The sequence below is a fragment of the Cherax quadricarinatus genome, chromosome 94 (assembly GCF_038502225.1).
Source record: "Cherax quadricarinatus isolate ZL_2023a chromosome 94, ASM3850222v1, whole genome shotgun sequence".
NCBI classification, from domain to species: Eukaryota; Metazoa; Arthropoda; class Malacostraca; order Decapoda; family Parastacidae; genus Cherax; species Cherax quadricarinatus.
In genome coordinates, this window is record NC_091385.1 from 10,485,376 (window position 1) to 10,508,974 (window position 23,599).

At 44.2% G+C, this 23,599-nt stretch overlaps 1 protein-coding gene across 1 annotated transcript in view; it reads right to left on the reverse strand.

Moving 5' to 3' along the window:
* Nucleotides 1-23,599, reverse strand: part of ecd (ecdysoneless cell cycle regulator) — a 790,101-nt gene that overhangs the window by 653,256 nt on the left and 113,246 nt on the right. The gene's annotated exons all lie outside the window — the stretch shown is intronic.

The window sequence follows — 23,599 nt, forward strand, 5'->3', positions numbered from 1 at the left end:
AACTTTCGACACGTTTCACACCTGTTGTCCTGTTCACCTAGCAGCAAAAGGTACCGGGGTGTTAGTCGACTGGTGTGGTGCATCCGGGGGGACAAGATTAAGGACCCCAATGGAAATAAGTTAGACAGTCCTCGATGACGACTGACTTTTTTGGGTTATCCGGGTGGCTAACCCTCGGGGGTTAAAAATCCGAACGAAACCTTACGGGGTTGAACTCGCGGGTCGAAAAACTCCAGACCGACGTGGGTCTGGAGTTTCACAACTCATCGCGGGTTCAAATCCCCGCCCGTACCTGGTTTTTTTCACATTCTTTCAGCTTACCTTATTCTGGCTCTGTGTCGTTTCCAGGTTTTATGTGGCTTAATTTGCTCATATTTCTTCCAAGCTCTATTGCTCTGCCCTCTGTCTCTACAGTCCTGATAGACCCAAGAGCTTGTACCGTGTTTCTGGAAGATTGACACATTATGCAAATTTTGGAATCTTTATTACCTGGAGGTTTTTCCCGGGGGATCAACGTTCGCGGGCCCGGTCCACGACCAGGCCTCCTGATGGATCAGGGCCTGATCAACCAGGCTGTTACGCTGGCCGCACGCAGTCCAACGTACGAGCCACAGCCCGGCTGATCCGGCACGACTTTAGGTACCCGTCCAGCCCTCTTGAAGGCAGCCAGGGGTTTTTGGCAATTCCCTAATGCTTGATGGGAGGGCAGACAGTTTTGGGCCCCGGGCACTTATGGTGTTTTCTCTTAGGTACCAATGGCGCCCCTACTTTTTTTGGCGGCATTTTGCATCGCCTGCCCAGTCTTTTACTTTCGTAGGAGGATTTCTGTGCAGATTTGGAATTCTTTTCCCAAAATTTTCCAAGTGTAGATTATGATATATCTCTCTCTCCCGCGTTCCAACGAGTACAAGTCAAGTGCCAAGCGTTCCCAGTAGTTAAGGTGCTTGACAGAACTTATACGTGCAGTAAGGATCTCTGCACACTCTAGATTTTGCGATTTCACCTGCTTTGAATGGAGATGTTTAAAGCACAGCAGAAACGTTTCGCCACACAGTGGCTTCATCAGTCCATACAAAGAAAAAAGGTGCAGAACAGGAGGCGTTGGAGGACCAGTCCTCAGCCTTGAACAGTCCCAACTCCTCCTGTTTTTTCACCATGTGACATTTTACCGTGTCAACGTTTCGCTCTCCAGGGTTGTGTCAAGCCGTTACGATAAACTGTCACATCCGTTTTACCTAACATTGCACAGGTAATTCTACCATTATTACTAAGATTGTTGAGGAAAATCTTGACAGAACGTATACGAAATATTTTGATTTAGTGGTAACTGGGCAAAACATCGTCGCACTTGTGCTCCAACATTCTTCTAAGACAGTGATAAAATAACCCGTACATAGAAGAGAGGAGCTACGACGACGTTTCGGTCCGACTTGTAAATGGTCCAAATCGGGCCGAAACGTCGCCGTAAGCTCCTCTTTTCTACGTGCGGTTGTGTACTGTTCTTCGGTATTCTGATTTTTTTTTTTATTTAAGACAGTGATGTCAAGGAGTCAGTGGCAAGGTAAGTGATGAACTACGTCAAGATGTCAACAATGGAAATAAATGGTATAAAATACCGACACAATGGAAATATAAACATATATGCAGATTGATGGACTGAACACATCGACTCCAGGTTGAGGACTGATTACCTCATTCTCCTCCTCTCCATACGCCTTACTTTGTATTGACTGATGAAGCCTACTGTGGCGAAACGTTTCCTGAATAAAGATCCCATATGCTGCAAGTGTCTCAATCTTCAACTTGTCGGTTTTCAAACCATTCATCACATATGTAGTATAATGTGATCCTTTACTGACTAGTTCGCACACAGTGGGCTTTTTCAAGTCACAAACAGATCTGTTTGTGACATGACAAAGCCCACTGTGTGGGCGAAACGTTGTTAATAAACGATCACATTATACTGCTTATGTGTTTATTTTTCAATTATGTCAACCTACTGACTTCTTGAAGAAATAATGTCAGAACGATGTACCAGACATCTTAGAATATATGGATACCTCTTTGTGGGCACAAGGAAGATATTTAGTTATTTCAAACCAGAGTAAACCATCAATATGGTGGCACTGGAAAGCTAAATGATCGTTATGGTGACACTGGAAAGCTAAATGATCGTTATGGTGACACTGGAAAGATAAATGATCGTTATGGTGACACTGGAAAGATAAATGATCGTTATGGTGACACTGGAAAGCTAAATGATCGTTATGGTAACACTGGAAAGCTAAATGATTATGGTAACACTGGAAAGATAAATGATCGTTATGGTGACACTGGAAAGCTAAATGATTATGGTAACACTGGAAAGCTAAATGATCGTTATGGTAACACTGGAAAGCTAAATGATCGTTATGGTGACACTGGAAAGATAAATGATCGTTATGGTGACACTGGAAAGCTAAATGATCGTTATGGTAACACTGGAAAGCTAAATGATTATGGTAACACTGGAAAGCTAAATGATCGTTATGGTGACACTGGAATGATAAATGATCGTTATGGTGACACTGGAATGATAAATGATCGTTATGGTGACACTGGAAAGCTAAATGATCATTATGGTGGCACTGGAAAACTAAATGATCATTATGGTAACACTGGAAAGCTAAATGATCGTTATGGTGACACTGGAATGATAAATGATCGTTATGGTGACACTGGAAAGCTAAATGATTATGGTAACACTGGAAAGCTAAATGATCGTTATGGTGGCACTGGAAAACTAAATGATCGTTATGGTGACACTGGAAAGCTAAATGATCATTATGGTAACACTGGAAAGCTAAATGATCGTTCATGGTGACACTGGAAAGCATGGTAATCGTTATGGTGGCACTGGAAAGCCAAATGATCGTTATGGTGACACTGGAAAGCTAAATGATCGTTATGGTGACACTGGAAGCTAAATGATCGTTATGGTGACACTGGAAAGCTAAATGATCGTTATGGTGACACTGGAAAGCTAAATGATCGTTATGATGACACTGGAAAGCTAAATGATCGTTATGGTGACACTGGAAGCTATATGATCGTTATGGTGGCACTGGAAAGCTAAATGATCGTTATGTTGACACTGGAAAGCTAAATGATCGTTATGGTGACACTGGAAAGCTAAATGATCGTTATGGTGACACTGGAAGCTAAATGATCGTTATGGTGGCACTGAAAGCTATATGATCGTTATGGTGGCACTGAAAGCTATATGATCGTTATGGTGACACTGGAAAGCTTATATGATCGTTATGGTGACACTGGAAAGCTAAATGATCATTATGGTGACACTAGAAAGCTAAATGATCGTTATGGTGACACTGGAAAGGCTAAATGATCGTTATGGTGACACTGGAAAGCTAAATGATCGTTATGGTGACACTGGAAAGCTAAATGATCGTTATGGTGACACTGGAAAGCTAAATGATCGTTGGTGACAGTGGTGACACTGGAAAGCTAAAGTCGGATCGTTATGGTGACACTGGAAAGCCAACATCATGCTGGACGCCATTTTGAATTCTCTTTAGCACAAAGTGACTTCGTTGACTCTCTGATATTTCCACAATATACTTTTGCATCTTTCTTAAGTTGCAGTTTGTTACGAATTCTTCTTAGGGTTTAGGCTTTTCTGAGCCATTACTGTTGGATTAAAACTGCAGAACCGATAAATGGCAAAGAACTCCACAACTTGTATATATGTGCAAGAATGGTATATAATACACACGACTATGGTGCTCTTCGCACCTACTCCAAGGTTGAGGACTGATTACCTCATCTTCTGTACATAGTTCTACTGCTTCAGTATGTCCTAGAATTTGTATTGAAAAAGCCACTGATGGCGAAACGTCTACAATAAAGATACCCAGATGTTGCACCTGTGTCTTAATTTCAACTTGTATAGTCAAGCACTTAACTTACTGGGGGTGACTGAGCTCCTTGAACCATACTACTAATAATAATAATAATAATAATGTAAGTGAGGATATATCATAATCTTCACCTGAATATAATAGACGATCTAATTCCTCCACAACTAAATATACAAAGATATTTAGTTGTGGAGGTTTGGGACAACGAATTATATTTATTTGTGGCAAGTGAAAGAAGTCCAAAATTGACATAAAAGAAAACTGGCATCAGGTAGAGTGGCTCCAGAAACTTGGTGCTCTTGGTCAAGGACCGACTAGGTTACTCACCTGATGACATTATTCCACCTCTAAATCGGCAGGATGGGACCGTCTCTACTAGCAGTCAGGAGAAACTGACTCTTTACTGAACACTTAGTGCCAAGATGCAAGTTCCTGATCCAGCATGGGAACCACCTTTGCCAACCAAGAACTGTGTCAAAGTTGTCAGAGGTGACAATAAGGCAGGATGAAGTGCGTCTTATCCTTAAATCCCTGACCAAGAAATATCTGTAGGCCCAGATAAGGTGAGCCCAAGATTGCTGAGTAGATGTCAGACCAGCTGAGCATCATCTCTAATTAGCATTTAACAGCATTCCCTAGCACAGCATAACTGGCCTTTCTGTGAAGAGGCAAATGTAGTCCCAGTTCGCAAAGGAAGAATAGATCAGAAATCAACAACAAGACCAGTGTTACTCCTGTCACCACTGCAAGATTCTTATGGTAGATGGCAGCGTTTTTGATTACCACTTGCATCCCTGTGACCGTCAATATGGCTTTATAAAAGTCACTCTGCTGCTGATCTGCTGTTAAACCTCTCACTGTGTGACACCAGTCACTGGATGAATCCAAGGTCAGCTGTGTAGTAGCAATGGTCATTGCTAGTGCTTTCAACCGAGTAATGGTAGCAATACTTTTTCGGAAAACTGCAAGCACCAGGAGTAGTTGGCTGTGCACTATGCCTTCTTAGTGACTGCCTTCAAGGTACATCTCTAGCGTAGCTCTCAAAGGATAGGGGTCAACAAGAGAGACTAACGGTGCGAGTCTTCCAAAGGGAAGTTTGTTGGGCCATTGTTTTGGAACGTCACTTCAATGACCTTCTTCAGCTCATCCCAGAATCTCATGCATATGCAAACGACTCTACACTAACATGTACTTATCCAAGAGAGGAAATGCCAGCTGCCCCAGGTTACATCAATTATCAGCTTACAGCTATATCAGTCTGAGGGAAAAAGATGGCAGGTTACATTTGCACCCAGACAACACAAATGATGGTCTCTAGGCACCATGATGGTACTGCTGGAGTAATGGTAAGAATGAAAGGGACTGTTAGTACCCAGGGATAATGCTGATATCCTTCTCGTGATATATGGCTCCAAACTGCCTAAGAAAACCACGTTGCAAATCTTGTAAATAAGGAGGTCAGGAAGTTTACAGCAATGATGTGAAGGACCTGGGAGTGATAATGTCAGAGGATCTCACTTTCAAAGATCGCAACAATGTATCAACCACATCTGCCAGTAAAATCATGGATGGATAATGAGAACCTTCAAAACTAAGACCCCAAGTCCATGATGATTCTCTTCAAATTGCTTGTCCTCTCTAGGCTGGAATATTGCTGTACACTAACGGCGCCTTTCAAGGCAGGTGAAATTTCTGACTTGCAGAGTGTAGAGAGAGCCTGACACACTTAAGTACAATAAAATACCTATATTACTGGGAACTGTTGGAAGTTCCTGACTTGTATTCCTGGAACGCAGGCAGGAAAGATAATGATAATATACACCTGGAAAATCCTAGAGGATCAGGCTGATCCACCGCGAGGCCTGGTCACAGCCCGGGGCCGCGGGGCGTTGTTTCCCCAAAAACCTTCTCCAGGTATCTCTAGACATATCTCGAATCTGCCGATAGCAGAGGTTTGCAAGATTCTGTACGAGGCATAAGTACACCCCTTTGAGTATGCTCCAATTTCTTGACTGCCTGCCCCCGTCTCATATGCTTCTTCTTGCCAGAATAGAGAACAGAGCCAAGATTACTCTTTCCCTCGCCTGGACCCAGCCTGAATAGATATCATTTCAGCAGAGCCTTCAACACCGCAGGGATGGGGGTCCCACGTATGTGCTTGGCTCACTCAGAGAAGCGAGAAGACGGAGCAACGCAACTATATTCTGTAGATAAATGAATCTCAGAAAACCCACACTTGATGAATTCAAAACTCTGGGTATTTTTAAGACCCCCAAGAGTTGCACATGTGTCTAATTTATCAACTACATTTCTGACTGTAACCTTCTCCAGAACATCATATCATCGGGAGATCATTTATTCCTAGGACCCCTCGAGTATGGAACATGCTCGTACAGCATAAACACATCAACGAAATAAAAATCAGTTGACTGAATGAAATAACTTACCCACAGATGGTTCCAAGTTCATCCTGTTCCCCTATTTGTATGTCCCATAACAATTATTAGGCCTTAAAATGAGCAGATGTAGGTAACAGTTTGCAAATAAAGTTAGGAACCCTTAATCTAACCCTAAAAAAAACCTGTGTAAGGGAATGAGAGAGAGAGAGAACTTGACAAGTGTGAAGAGACCACGACTCTTCAACACCCTCCCTTCAGGCATAAGGCGAATTACCAACAAACCCCTGGTTGTCTTCAAGAGGAATCTTAACAAATTTCTCAAACCAGCTCCTGATCAGCCGAGCTGTGGTGCATACATTGGACTGCGAGACACGGGCTACCAACAACTTGATCGATCAAGCTAGCAAGCAGGAGGTGTGGTCTGGGACCGGGTCGCGGGGACGGTGACCTCCGGAAGTGACTGCAGGTAACGTGCAGCGTTACCTATATGAGGCGTTACCTACACTACTGAGACAGTCACACACACACACACACACACACACACACACACACACACACACACACACACACACACACACCAAAAGTAATGGTTGTAGTGGGGGTAATGGTTGTGCTAGTGGTTGTGGTGGTAATAAAAGTGATGGCAATGGTTATTCTTGTTGCTGTGGTGGTGAAAATGGTGGTTGTGGTGATAATGATGATTGTTGTTGTTGTGGTGGTGGTAATGATGGTTGTTGCTGCTGTTGTGGTGGTAATAATGGTTGTTGTTGTTGTGGTGGTAATAATGGTTGTTGTTGTGGTGGTGGTAATGGTTGTTGTTGTTGTTGTGGTGGTAATAATGGTTGTTGTTGTTGTTGTGGTGGTAATAATGGTTGTTGTTGTTGTTGTGGTGGTAATAATGGTTGTTGTTGTTGTTGTGGTCGTAATAATGGTTGTTGTTGTGGTGGTAATAATGGTTGTTGTTGTTGTGGTGGTAATAATGGTTGTTGTTGTTGTGGTGGTGGTAATAATGGTTGTTGTTGTTGTGGTGGTAATAATGGTTGTTGTTGTTGTGGTGGTAATAATGGTTGTTGTTGTTGTGGTGGTAATAATGGTTGTTGTTGTTGTGGTGGTGGTAATAATGGTTGTTGTTGTGGTGGTAATAATGGTTGTTGTTGTTGTGGTGGTAATAATGGTTGTTGTTGTTGTGGTGGTAATAATGGTTGTTGTTGTTGTGGTGGTAATAATGGTTGTTGTTGTTGTGGTGGTAATAATGGTTGTTGTTGTGGTGGTAATAATGGTTGTTGTTGTTGTGGTGGTAATAATGGTTGTTGTTGTTGTAGTGGTAATGATGGTTGTTGTGGTGGTATTGATGGTTGTTGTTGTGGTGGTGGTATTGATGGTTGTTATTGTGGTGGTGGTGGTGGTGGTGGTAATGGTTGTTGTGGTGGTAATGTTGTAGTTGTGGTGGTGGTAATGATGGTTGTTGATGTGGTGGTAATGATGGTTGTTGTTGTGGTGGTGGTATTGATGGTTGTTATTGTGGTGGTGGTGGTGGTGGTGGTAATGGTTGTTGTGGTGGTAATGTTGTAGTTGTGGTGGTGGTAATGATGGTTGTTGATGTGGTGGTGGTATTGATGGTTGTTATTGTGGTGGTGGTGGTGGTGGTGGTGGTAATGGTTGTTGTGGTGGTAATGTTGTAGTTGTGGTGGTGGTAATGATTGTTGTGGTAAAGGTAGTGGTGTTAATGGTTGTTGTGGTTTTGGTAATGTTACTGGTGGTGGTGGTTGTGGTGGTTGTGGTGGTGTTGGTGGTTGTGACTGTGGTTGTGGTTATGGTGGTGGTAATGGTGGTAGAGGCTGTGGTGGTTGTGTTCTACCTACCTACCTGGAGGGTATTCCGGGGATCAACACCCCCGCAGCCAGGTCCATGACCAGGCCTCCTGGTGGATCAGGACCTGATCAACTAGGCTGTTACTGCTAGCCGCACGTAGTCCAACGTACAAACCACAGCCCGGCTGATCCGGCACTGACTTTGGCGCTGGTGGTGGTAAATACAAGAGTTGTAATAACATAGACGTGAGTGGTGTGGAGGGTTGTAGCAGGACTGAGGTCTGAGACAACACTCAACTCTACTAGGCGAGAGAGCCAGGAAGGAAAGGACAGCGTGAAGCCAGCTTCCATACCACAAGACGGGCAGCCAGCAGCAACTTCACTCTCCAGAACATCACTTCATCTGAGATCATTTATCCCCAGGATGACTCGAGTATGGAACACATTCGTACAGCATAATGATGTCAACGAGATCAAGTCAGTTGATCAAATGAAAATGCTGGCCCACAGATGGCTCCAACTTCATCCTGTTCCCTACTTGTATGTCTCATAACAATAAAAATGCTTTCAAATGAGCTGATGTAGGTAATAGCTCTTAGCTTGCCAATAAAGTTAGGAATCCTTAACCTAACCTTGTCAAACCCTGTGTAAAAAAAAAACGAGTGGGGAGAGGGAGGGGAAGAGAGAGAGAGAGAGAGAGAGAGAGAGAGAGAGAGAGAGAGAGAGAGAGAGAGAGAGAGAGAGAGAGAGAGACTGCTTCTGTAACCCACTAAACTTGACCCAGTCACCCGACCCACTTCTCACTCCCAGTCCTTCCCCTCCCCCCTTGCTACCTTCCGTCTACCATCACACACACACACACACACACACACACACACACACACACACACACACACACACACACACACACACACACAAGGTAGAGAGTAACAGTAAGGGATGAGACATCAGAATGGGAGAGTAACAAGTGGGGTTGCGCAAGGATGAGCATATTAGGACCACTACTGTTTAAAATACACCTGGATGATCCAGTACTAAGAACAGTCATAAACTTCAGGAAACCCTGAACACAATACAGAGATGATCAAACAAGTGGCTTCCCGAATTCAATCCGAACAAATGCAAGGTCATACATATTAGAGGCGAGGGCAGACCTGACACTGTACAGCAGAGGTAGAGAGGAGGTGCAAATATCATAGCAACAATGACCCTGGGATACAAGAAGTATATATAACACTAAGACTATCGCCAGAAATACATATAGTGTAGCGTCACTGACAGAATAACAAAGTTCAGCACAGTATTTACCAACTTAATAATCTTTCAGAATCAAATAAACGACACATGTGAGGTTAATCACTGATTACTAGACAACAGTAAACATCCCGTATACCATAAAGCACCTGAAGAAGTCTGAAAACTTCCAAAGATTTGCAATTAGACTATTACTAGAATTGAGAGGAATGCACTAGGAGGAGAGACTTAAGAAACGCTTGAGTTTCCCTGTCTCCTAATATCACGTTTATTTTTCCCTTGTAATCTACCCTGTCCAAAATTAGACAAGGTAGATTATAGAGAAAAAAATAACATATTAGAAGACAGGGGAACTGACGTGCCCCTGAAGAAATTAATTCTGAGAATTTTGGAGGAGAACAAGACAAGGGGAAGACAGTTTTTTTTTACACAAATCAATAAAGGATCACATTATACTGCATTTGTGTTTATATTTCCATTGTGTCGGTATTTTATACCATTTATTTCCACAAATAAATTTTCTAGGTTAAAACGCTGTTATCGCACCTGGGTTCATTTCAGAGTCCAGTCCAGTCTAAGGTATACAACCACACCCTCCCCCAGGATGCCACCCACAACAGTAGACTAACACCCAGGTACCTACTTACTGCTAGGTGAACAGGGACATCAGGTGTAAGGAAATATGCCCAACGTTTTCACCCGTACCGGCATCGAACCCCGGATACTAAGTGTGTGACCAGAGTGTGCTACCAACCAAGCCACGGGATACCACATATACAACACATAAAATCTTAAGGGAAATGGATAACAATGGTTGAATCAAGAGGACCAGGATCATCAAGACAGTGTGACTGTAACAATAGTCTGAGGTGCATGAGGCAGTGCTGGTGACAAACAGTACACAGCTTCAGGCGTAGATACGATAGGGCCCGAGACCAGAAATCAGTGATGCCGATCAAAGTGGACTAGGTCCTCTACAAGGCAGGACCAGCAGCTAAGTACCAACTCTCACAAACATGCTGTCATGAAGTGCTGAGTGTAAGCTGCAGTATAAGCCAGGTCATGCAGTGCTGAGTGTAAGCTGCAGTATAAGCCAGGTCATGAAGTGCTGAGTGTAAGCTGCAGTATAAGCCAGGTCATGTAGTGCTGAGTGTAAGCTGCAGTATAAGCCAGGTCATGCAGTGCTGAGTGTAAGCTGCAGTATAAGCCAGGTCATGTAGTGCTGAGTGTAACCTGCAGTATAAGCCAGGTCATGCAGTGCTGAGTGTAAGCTGCAGTATAAGCCAGGTCATGTAGTGCTGAGTGTAACCTGCAGTATAAGCCAGGTCATGAAGTGCTGAGTGTAACCTGCTGTATAAGCCAGGTCATGCAGTGCTGAGTGTAACCTGCTGTATAAGCCAGGTCATGCAGTGCTGAGTGTAACCTGCTGTATAAGCCAGGTCATGCAGTGCTGAGTGTAACCTGCTGTATAAGCCAGGTCATGCAGTGCTGAGTGTAACCTGCTGTATAAGCCAGGTCATGCAGTGCTGAGTGTAAGCTGCAGTATAAGCCAGGTCATGCAGTGCTGAGTGTAAGCTGCAGTATAAGCCAGGTCATGCAGTGCTGAGTGTAACCTGCTGTATAAGCCAGGTCATGCAGTGCTGAGTGTAACCTGCTGTATAAGCCAGGTCATGCAGTGCTGAGTGTAACCTGCTGTATAAGCCAGGTCATGCAGTGCTGAGTGTAACCTGCTGTATAAGCCAGGTCATGCAGTGCTGAGTGTAACCTGCTGTATAAGCCAGGTCATGCAGTGCTGAGTGTAACCTGCTGTATAAGCCAGGTCATGCAGTGCTGAGTGTAACCTGCTGTATAAGCCAGGTCATGCAGTGCTGAGTGTAAGCTGCAGTATAAGCCAGGTCATGTAGTGCTGAGTGTAAGCTGCAGTATAAGCCAGGACATGTAGTGCTGAGTGTAAGCTGCAGTATAAGCCAGGTCATGCAGTGCTGAGTGTAAGCTGCTGTATAAGCCAGGTCATGCAGTGCTGAGTGTAAGCTGCTGTATAAGCCAGGTCATGCAGTGCTGAGTGTAAGCTGCAGTATAAGCCAGGTCATGCAGTGCTGAGTGTAAGCTGCAGTATAAGCCAGGTCATGCAGTGCTGAGTGTAAGCTGCAGTATAAGCCAGGTCATGCAGTGCTGAGTGTAAGCTGCAGTATAAGCCAGGTCATGCAGTGCTGAGTGTAACCTGCAGTATAAGCCAGGTCATGCAGTGCTGAGTGTAAGCTGCAGTATAAGCCAGGTCATGCAGTGCTGAGTGTAAGCTGCAGTATAAGCCAGGTCATGCAGTGCTGAGTGTAAGCTGCAGTATAAGCCAGGTCATGCAGTGCTGAGTGTAAGCTGCAGTATAAGCCAGGTCATGCAGTGCTGAGTGTAAGCTGCAGTATAAGCCAGGTCATGCAGTGCTGAGTGTAAGCTGCAGTATAAGCCAGGTCATGCAGTGCTGAGTGTAAGCTGCAGTATAAGCCAGGTCATGCAGTGCTGAGTGTAAGCTGCAGTATAAGCCAGGTCATGCAGTGCTGAGTGTAAGCTGCAGTATAAGCCAGGTCATGCAGTGCTGAGTGTAAGCTGCAGTATAAGCCAGGTCATGCAGTGCTGAGTGTAAGCTGCAGTATAAGCCAGGTCATGCAGTGCTGAGTGTAAGCTGCAGTATAAGCCAGGTCATGCAGTGCTGAGTGTAAGCTGCAGTATAAGCCAGGTCATGCAGTGCTGAGTGTAGGCTGCAGTATAAGCCAGGTCATGAAGTGCTGAGTGTAAGCTGCAGTATAAGCCAGGTCATGTAGTGCTGAGTGTAAGCTGCAGTATAAGCCAGGTCATGTAGTGCTGAGGGTAAGCTGCAGTATAAGCCAGGTCATGAAGTGCTGAGTGTAAGCTGCAGTATAAGCCAGGTCATGTAGTGCTGAGTGTAAGCTGCAGTATAAGCCAGGTCATGAAGTGCTGAGTGTCAGCTGCAGGATAAGCCAGGTCATGTAGTGCTGAGTGTAAGCTGCAGTATAAGCCAGGTCATGAAGTGCTGAGTGTAAGCTGCAGTATAAGCCAGGTCATGTAGTGCTGAGTGTAAGCTGCAGTATAAGCCAGGTCATGAAGTGCTGAGTGTAAGCTGCAGTATAAGCCAGGTCATGTAGTGCTGAGTGTAAGCTGCAGTATAAGCCAGGTCATGTAGTGCTGAGTGTAAGCTGCAGTATAAGCCAGGTCATGAAGTGCTGAGTGTAAGCTGCAGTATAAGCCAGGTCATGTAGTGCTGAGTGTAAGCTGCAGTATAAGCCAGGTCATGAAGTGCTGAGTGTAAGCTGCAGTATAAGCCAGGTCATGTAGTGCTGAGTGTAAGCTGCAGTATAAGCCAGGTCATGAAGTGCTGAGTGTAAGCTGCAGTATAAGCCAGGTCATGTAGTGCTGAGTGTAAGCTGCAGTATAAGCCAGGTCATGTAGTGCTGAGTGTAAGCTGCAGTATAAGCCAGGTCATGTAGTGCTGAGTGTAAGCTGCAGTATAAGCCAGGTCATGCAGTGCTGAGTGTAAGCTGCAGTATAAGCCAGGTCATGAAGTGCTGAGTGTAAGCTGCAGTATAAGCCAGGTCATGTAGTGCTGATTGTAAGCTGCAGTATAAGCCAGGTCATGAAGTGCTGAGTGTAAGCTGCAGTATAAGCCAGGTCATGTAGTGCTGATTGTAAGCTGCAGTATAAGCCAGGTCATGAAGTGCTGAGTGTAAGCTGCAGTATAAGCCAGGTCATGTAGTGCTGAGTGTAAGCTGCAGTATAAGCCAGGTCATGAAGTGCTGAGTGTAAGCTGCAGTATAAGCCAGGTCATGTAGTGCTGAGTGTAAGCTGCAGTATAAGCCAGGTCATGAAGTGCTGAGTGTAACCTGCAGTATAAGCCAGGTCATGTAGTGCTGAGTTTAACCTGAAGTACGTCAGGTCATGTAGTACTGAAAGTAACCTGCAGTATAAGCCAGGTCATGTAGTGCTGAGTTTAACCTGAAGTATGTCAGGTCATGTAGTACTGAAAGTAACCTGAAGTATAAGCCAGGTCATGTAGTGCTGAGTGTAACTTGCAGTATAAGCCAGGTCATGCAGTGCTAGAGGTCATTACAGGGGTCAACGCCTCCGCGGCCCGGTCCTGGACCAGGCCTCGCTGTGCATCAGGACCTGAACAACCAGGTTGTTACAGCTGGCCGCACGTAATCCAACGTACAAACCACAGTCCGGCTGTTCGGGCACTGACTTAAGGTATCTATGTAGTTCTCTCTTGAAGACAGCCAGAAGTCTACTGGCAATGCCTCCTATATGAGGTAGGAGGCTGTGTGACAGTCTTGGGCCTCCAGACACGTAATGTATTTTCTCTTAATATACTCATAGCATACCTGCTTTCCACTGGAGGTATGTTGCCCCGTCTACCTAGACTTTTGTCTTATTTGCAGTGTCCTCAATGGACGACACTGTCATATTAAAATGGTCAGCGAAGGAGGACACTATGCTATGGTTCACATCTCTGTCTTTATTAGACACGAGACTGAGGGACAGGATAGGAACGAGTACTATACCTTGTGGTGTTACAGCTTTTCACTATAGCGCCTATGACTTTACTCTTATTACTAATACTCTATATGTTCTATTAGACCAACCTACCCACTTTTCCCGTTATTGCTTTCACGCATTTTGTCTGCTATTACAACATGAACGCACTTGTCGAAGTCTTTCGCAAAGTCTGTGTATATCTCTACAATGTTTTTCCTCCAGAGGATCCAAGATCATGTCACAGTGGTGCAGTAGTTGTGAGAGGCAGGAGCAACCTGTTCTGAACCCATGTTGCCCTGGGTTGTGTAATTGTTGGGTATCCAAGTGGTGGCGACCTTGATTCTTAGAACCCTTTCAAAGAATTTTAGTGACAACACCAACACTCAGGAACACACTGATCTAAGACACTCAGGAACACTGAACTAAGACACTCAGGAACACTGAACTAAGACACTCAGGAACACACTGATCTAAGACACTCAGGAACACACTGATCTAAGACACTCAGGAACACACTGATCTAAGACACTCAGGAACACACTGATCTAACACACTCAGGAACACACTGATCTAAGACACTCAGGAACACACTGAACTAAGACACTCAGGAACACACTGATCTAAGACACTCTGGAACACACTGATCTAAGACACTCAGGAACACACTGATCTAAGACACTCAGGAACACACTGATCTAAGACACTCAGGAACACACTGGTCTAAGACAACCAGAAACACACTGATCAAAGACAAAACCAGAAACACACTGATCTAAGACAACCAGAAACACACTGATCTAAGACAACGAGAAACACACTGACCTAAGACAACCAGAAACACACTGATCTAAGACAACCAGAAACACACTGATCTAAGACAACCAGAAACACACTGACCTAAGACAACCAGAAACACACTGATCTAAGACAACCAGAAACACACTGACCTAAGACAACCAGAAACACACTGATCTAAGACAACCAGAAACACACTGATCTAAGACAACCAGAAACACACTGATCTAAGACAACCAGAAACACACTGATCTAAGACAACCAGAAACACACTGATCTAAGACAACCAGAAACACACTGACCTAAGACAACCAGAAACACACTGATCTAAGACAACCAGCAACACACTGACCTAAGACAACCAGAAACACACTGATCTAAGACAACCAGAAACACACTGACCTAAGACAACCAGAAACACACTGATCTAAGACAACGAGCAAAACACTGAACTAAGACAACCAGAAACACACTGATCTAAGACAACCAGAAACACACTGAACTAAGACAACCAGCAACACACTGACCTAAGACAACCAGAAACACACTGATCTAAGACAACCAGCAACACACTGACCTAAGACAACCAGCAACACACTGACCTAAGACAACCAGAAACACACTGATCTACGACAACCAGCAACACACTGACCTAAGACAACCAGCAACACACTGACCTACGACACCCAGAAACACACTGATCTAAGACAACCAGCAACACACTGACCTAAGACAACCAGCAACACACTGACCTAAGACAACCAGCAACACACTGACCTAAGACAACCAGAAACACACTGATCTAAGACAACCAGCAACACACTGACCTAAGACAACCAGCAACACACTGACCTAAGACAACCAGAAACACACTGATCTAAGACAACCAGCAACACACTGACCTAAGACAACCAGCAACACACTGACCTAAGACAACCAGAAACACACTGATCTAAGACAACCAGCAACACACTGACCTAAGACAACCAGAAACACACTGATCTAAGACAACCAGCAACACACTGACCTAAGACAACCAGCAACACACTGACCTAAGACAACCAGCAACACACTGACCTAAGACAACCAGAAACACACTGATCTAAGACAACCAGCAACACACTGACCTAAGACAACCAGCAACACACTGACCTAAGACAACCAGAAACACACTGATCTAAGACAACCAGCAACACACTGACCTAAGACAACCAGCAACACACTGACCTAAGACAACCAGAAACACACTGATCTAAGACAACCAGCAACACACTGACCTAAGACAACCAGCAACACACTGACCTAAGACAACCAGAAACACACTGATCTAAGACAACCAGCAACACACTGACCTAAGACAACCAGCAACACACTGACCTAAGACAACCAGAAACACACTGATCTAAGACAACCAGCAACACACTGACCTAAGACAACCAGAAACACACTGATCTAAGACAACCAGCAACACACTGACCTAAGACAACCAGAAACACACTGATCTAAGACAACCAGCAACACACTGACCTAAGACAACCAGGGGACCCGAGACAATCCTTCATTATATATGACGTCACAAGTGTTGTCTCAGCTTATAAGCTTGCACGTCTGACCTTGTACGTATGACGTCAGTGCTGCCTCAGGGTGCAAGTCTGCACCTATAACGTCAGAGATAACAACGTATCTTAGGGAAGGTGAACCCAGCTATCAAATTTCCTAGGAAGAGCCCTAGAATGAAGCACTTCAATATTCCTACTGTTACATACTAGGCAGGTTGTACACCAATATTCAGATAAGATGGTAAATAGCATTGAAGATTCTTCAAGACTATGGTAGTCTTCGCCAACTCCAAGACTGAGGGACTGATTACCTCATCTTCTGTATATAGTTCTACAGTCTTCATAAAGCCACTAGTTGGCGAAACGTCTACAAATAAAAATACCCAGATGTTGCACGTATGTCTAATTCATCCAAGACTATCAGCATTACTGAAGTAGGATAGTTGATACCAACTATTTTTATTAGCCTGTTAGGGTTTGAGAATGACCTGCTGAGTATGGGCCAGTAGGCCTGCTGCAGTGTTCTGATGTACTAAACTTCTCTCACATAGGTGTGAAACTGACACCTGGTTGTCTTTCACTCTGGTATTATTGCTGATCATATCTGTCTCATGATCTTTTAACATGACAAGTAAATTTCACAAACTTCTATTTACAGGTAAACTGTTACTGACGTCTAAGTACCAGACTTACAGGTAAACCTGTTATTTACGTCTACTTAACAGACTTACAGATAAACCTGTTAATTACGTCTACTTAACAGACTTACAGATAAACCTGTTAATTACGTCTACTTAACAGACTTACACATAAACCTGTCTGTGACTGACGTCTAAGTAATAGACTTAGAGGTAAACTGTTATTTACGTCTAAAAACCAGAGTTACAGGTAAACCTGTCTTTTACTGACGTCTACGTAACAGACAATAACGAGACGCGTTGATTACATCTGGCAACGAGGGGACTACGGCGTTATCTTAGAGGGTAAGTTTGAACAAGTTGAAGGATGGGATTTGATGGGGTAGCAGGGAGGCTAGGAAGTTACCTGTAAGTTGCCTAAGACAATATCGAGGGTCACTGCCTCAGTGGCCCGGTCCCAGACTACACCTCAGGGTTAACTGACTGATCAACCAAATTGTTGCTATTAACTTGACTCACGAAATCGTAATGACACGATTGCAAACAAACCATACCACGGGTGGGGATAGAACCCGCGGTCAGAGTGTCTCAAAACTCCAGACCGTCGCGTTAGCCACTGGGTCAGCTAGCCACAATAAGATTCATCAAACTAGGTATATTTCTACACCATAGGAAGGTTAGTATAGGCCACCACTGTGTAGAAATATACCTAACTGGACGAATCTTATTGTGGCTAGCTGACCCAGTGGCTAACGCGACGGTCTGGAGTTCTGAGACTCTCTGACCGCGGGTTCTATCACCACCCGCGGTATGGTTTGTTGGTATTAAGTCTGTCCTCTTAACCACTTACATCATGGCAATGTTGTAAATAATATTCAAATGGGTGACCGTTAATGGAGCCTTGAACAGTTGAATTATGACTGATTTGATTCGAAAACGTAATTACATAACTGCAGCAGATTGGGATCGAACCCATGGTTGGGGAACCTTAAAAACTCACAGGCCAGTGGCCAGTGCGTTAACCACTACACCAGCTGGCTCTAATAGGATTAATTTAATATATGTTTGTGTGTATATATATATATATATATATATATATATATATATATATATATATATATATATATACACACACACACACACACACACACACAAACACACAAACACACACACACACACACACACACACACACACAAGGTGCAGGGAGGCAAAAACCAAGTGTGCTAGGGAATGGAAGAAATATAGAAGGCAAAGGACCCAGGAGAATAAGGAGAACAGTCGTAGAGCCAGAAACGAATATGCACAGATAAGAAGGGAGGCCCAAAGACAATATGAAAATGACATAGCAGCGAAAGCCAAATCTGACCCGAAACTGTTGTACAGCCACATCAGGAGGAAAACAACAGTCAAGGACCAGGTAATCAGGCTAAGGAAGGAAGGAGAGACAACAAGAAATGACCGTGAAGTATGTGAAGAACTCAACAAGAGATTCAAAGAAGTGTTCACAGAGGAGACAGAAGGGACTCCAGAAAGACGGAGAGGTGGGGCACACCACCAAGTGCTGGACACAGTGCACACAACCGAGGAAGAAGTGAAGAGGCTTCTGAGTGAGCTAGATACCTCAAAGGCAATGGGGCCAGATAACATCTCCCCATGGGTATTGAGAGAGGGAGCAGAGGCGCTATGTGTACCCCTAACAACAATATTCAATACATCTATCGAAACAGGGAGATTGCCTGAGGCATGGAAGACAGCAAATGTAGTCCCAATCTTTAAAAAAGGAGACAGACATGAAGCATTAAACTACAGACCAGTGTCACTGACATGTATAGTATGCAAAATCATGGAGAAGATTATCAGGAGAAGAGTGGTGGAACACCTAGAAAGGAATGATCTCATCAACAGCAGCCAACATGGTTTCAGGGATGGGAAATCCTGTGTCACAAACCTACTGGAGTTCTATGACATGGTGACAGCAGTAAGACAAGAGAGAGAGGGGTGGGTGGATTGCATTTTCTTGGACTGCAAGAAGGCGTTTGACACAGTTCCACACAAGAGATTGGTGCAAAAACTGGAGGACCAAGCAGGGATAACAGGGAAGGCACTACAATGGATCAGGGAATACTTGTCAGGAAGACAGCAGCGAGTCATGGTACGTGGCGAGGTGTCAGAGTGGGCACCTGTGACCAGCGGGGTCCCGCAGGGGTCAGTCCTAGGACCAGTGCTGTTTCTGGTATTTGTGAACGACATGACGGAAGGAATAGACTCTGAGGTGTCCCTGTTTGCAGATGACGTGAAGTTGATGAGAAGAATACACTCGATCGAAGACCAGGCAGAACTACAAAGGGATCTGGACAGGCTGCAGACCTGGTCCAGCAATTGGCTCCTGGAGTTCAATCCCACCAAGTGCAAAGTCATGAAGATTGGGGAAGGGCAAAGAAGGCCGCAGACGGAGTACAGTCTAGGGGGTCAGAGACTACAAACCTCACTCAAGGAAAAAGATCTTGGGGTGAGTATAACACCAGGCACATCTCCTGAAGCGCACATCAACCAAATAACTGCTACAGCATATGGGCGCCTAGCAAACCTCAGAACAGCATTCCGACATCTTAATAAGGAATCATTCAGGACCCTGTACACCGTGTATGTTAGGCCCATATTGGAGTATGCGGCACCAGTTTGGAACCCACACCTAGCCAAGCACGTGAAGAAACTAGAGAAAGTGCAAAGGTTTGCAACAAGACTAGTCCCAGAGCTAAGAGGTATGTCCTACGAGGAGAGGTTAAGGGAAATCAACCTGACGACACTGGAGGACAGGAGAGATAGGGGGGACATGATAACGACATACAAAATACTGAGAGGAATTGACAAGGTGGACAAAGACAGGATGTTCCAGAGATTGGACACAGTAACAAGGGGACACAGTTGGAAGCTGAAGACACAGATGAATCACAGGGATGTTAGGAAGTATTTCTTCAGCCACAGAGTAGTCAGTAAGTGGAATAGTTTGGGAAGCGATGTAGTGGAGGCAGGATCCATACATAGCTTTAAGCAGAGGTATGATAAAGCTCACGGCTCAGGGAGAGTGACCTAGTAGCGATCAGTGAAGAGGCGGGGCCAGGAGCTCGGACTCGACCCCCGCAACCTCAACTAGGTGAGTACAACTAGGTGAGTACACACATACACCATAGTAAGGTTAGCATGGGCCACCACTGTGTCCACAAGTGCAGGTTTTACAGGCTTGGTGTGGGATTCGTCTGTAAAAACCTGAATTTGTGGTCACAGTGGTGGCCCATGCTAACCTCTATATGTGTATAGAAATATACCTAGTTGAATGAAGCTTGTTAGAGCCAGCTGGTCCAGTGGTTAACGCACTGGCCTATCAGTTTTAGGACGCACTTGCCATGGGCTCAAACCCCAACCTGCGCACAGTGTCTGCAAGTTCTGTTTGTGTAAAACTGTTTTTATCCCTGTTTATCTCATATTTACATTTTTTCCTGTTAGGTTATTTACAGATGCTCGGAGGAGTTTTGGTGTTCGCCGCCCGCAAGCCAACGTGTGCACCACAGCCCGGCTGATCAGGAACTAATTAAAAGAACCTGTAAGTACCCTGTTGAAGACAGCCAGGAGTGTGTTGGCAATTACTTCATGCATGAAGGGCGCTGAAGAATCTTAACTCCCTTATACATATCGAGTTTCTGTTAATATACTCCTTGCACCGTTATTTATCGGGGGTGTTAAGCGCCCTCTGCCAAGCCTCTTGCGTTTATATGGAGTAATTACATAGTGTAGATTTAGGAGCAATCCTGGTAGAACTTTCCAGGTGTAAATTATCAAGTGTTTTACTAGTTTATTCTCCGACACTCCAAGAAGTGTTGCTAGTAATTCAAGTGCTTGGTTGAAAGTGTACATTCTCCACTTATGAAATAATAACTTCACTGACTTGGAAGAGTAGTAGTGAACTTTACACTTGGATATTATCACTGACGTGGCGTGATAACTGATAAACTGATGCAACATTATCACTGACGTGGCGTGATAACTGATAAACTGGTGCAACATTATCACTGACGTGGCGTGATAACTGATAAACTGGTGCAACATTATCACTGACGTGGCGTGATAACTGATAAACTGGTGCAACATTATCACTGACGTGGCGTGATAATTGATAAACTGATGCAACATTATCACTGACGTGGCGTGATAACTGATAAACTGGTGCAACATTATCACTGACGTGGCGTGATAACTGATAAACTGGTGCAACATTATCACTGACGTGGCGTGATAACTGATAAACTGATGCAACATTATCACTGACGTGGCGTGATAACTGATAAACTGGTGCAACATTATCACTGACGTGGCGTGATAACTGATAAACTGGTGCAACATTATCACTGACGTGGCGTGATAACTGATAAACTGATGCAACATTATCACTGACGTGGCGTGATAACTGATAAACTGGTGCAACATTATCACTGACGTGGCGTGATAACTGATAAACTGGTGCAACATTATCACTGACGTGGCGTGATAACTGATAAACTGATGCAACATTTGGTTATCTTTGTTCCGGAAATATTTCGCTACGCAATGGCTGCTTCACTCCATCAATCTTGATAAAAGTGTTGTATTCTTATCAACACTGATGGACTGAACACATCGACTCCAAGTTGAGGGACTGATTACCTCAACCTCCTCTTCATCTTTCAGCTTTCTCTGCACTGGACTGAAGAAGCCACTACGTAGCAAAAACTTTCCATAATAAAGATACCCAGATGTAGCACAAGTGTTTCATTTATCAACTTGTGGATTTAAGAACATAAGAAAGAAGGAACACTGCAACAGGCCGACTGACCCATGCGGAGCAGGTCCTTGGCCCCCCCCCCGGATTAGCCCAATGACCCACCCAGGCTGGTCACCACCACTCAAGGAAGGAGCAGGGCACCAGACCCAGCAGCACAAGCTAGTCAGGTCCAACTCACACCCACCCACACCCACTCATGTATTTATCTAACCTATTTTTAAAACTACACAACGTTTTAGCCTGAATAACTGTACTCGGGAGTTTGTTCCACTCATCCACAACTCTATTACCAAACCAGTACTTTCCTATATCCTTCCTGAATCTGAATTTTTCCAACTTGAAACCATTGCTGCGAGTCCTGTCTTGGCTGGAAATTTTCAGCACGCTATTTACATCCCCTTTATTTATTCCTGTTTTCCATTTATACACCTCGATCATATCCCCCCTAATTCTACGCCTTTCGAGAGAGTGCAGATTCAGGGCCTCAGTCTATCCTCATAGGGAAGATTTCTGATACATGGGATCAACTTTGTCATCCTCCTCTGTACATTTTCCAGAGCATTTATATCCATTCTGTAATACAGTGACCAGAACTGAGTAGCATAGTCTAAATGAGGCCTAACCCAGGCTATATAGAGTTGAAGAACAACCTGAGGACTTCTATTATTTATACTTCTAGATATGAAGCCAAAGATTCTGTTAGCTTTATTGCGAACACTAATGCACTGTTGTCTTGGTTTTAGATTACTGCTAACCAGAACTCCTAAATCCTTTTCGCAATCAGTAGTATTAATATCTACATTATTTAGTTTATATGTGGCATGGTTATTTTCTGTCCAACATTTAGAACTTTGCATTTGTCAATATTAAACTGCATCTGCCACTTCTCCGACCATTGCATCAGTCTATTCAAATCATCCTGGAGTGCTCTAGTGTCCTCATTAGAATGAATTGGACGGCCTATTTTGGTGTCATCAGCAAATTTGCTTAAACTAAACTATTTATTCACACTGCCGAAGTTCAAGATCAAGTGAGAAATAAATCAGACCGCATCTTCCTAGACTATATGAAAACATTCGACACAATACAACACAGTAAGGTGCTATACAAGGAAGATATGTGCAACAGTTAGGTACCTTTATTCCTAAACGTTTCGCCTGCACAGTAGACTTTAAGAGTGAGCAGAAGTAGTAGAGATGTGAAGACGATGTCATCAGTCCATCACCCTTGAAGACATAGTGACTGACCACTTCAAAACTACTCTTCAGGGGTGATGGACTGATGACATCGTCTTCACAACTCTACTGGAGAAGTCTACTGTGTAAGCGAAACATTTCGAAATAACGATAACTAACTGTCGCACATGTGTCTTACTTATCAACCTGTCGGTATTACATACAATTTTAACATTCAAAGTATTACACAAACTGGAAGAGCAGATAGAAGTACCAGGGAAAGTGTTTAAGTAAATACAGGAATACTGAGTTAATACAAGGCAGTGTATAAGTGAGAAAGATGCTAAAGCGGGCACTAGCGACGAGTGGGGTCCCACAAGGATCTGTGCTTACTAGCCTGGTTGATCAGACCCTGATCCACTCCGAGGCATGGTGACGGACCGGGCCACGGGGGTGTTGACCCCCGAAACAATCCCCAGATAGACTCCAGGTACACCTGTAGTTCATGATATACGTAAATATCTTGCCAGGGCAAGTTGATAATGTGAAATTAAATGTGGAGGATAATAAGTGGAGAGAAGTGGAAGAGACTCCGAGAGAAAGGTGAAATGCTGATATTTGTTAATACCTGGAGTTTACCTGGAGAGAGTTCCGGGGGTCAACGCCCCCGCGGCCCGGTCTGTGAC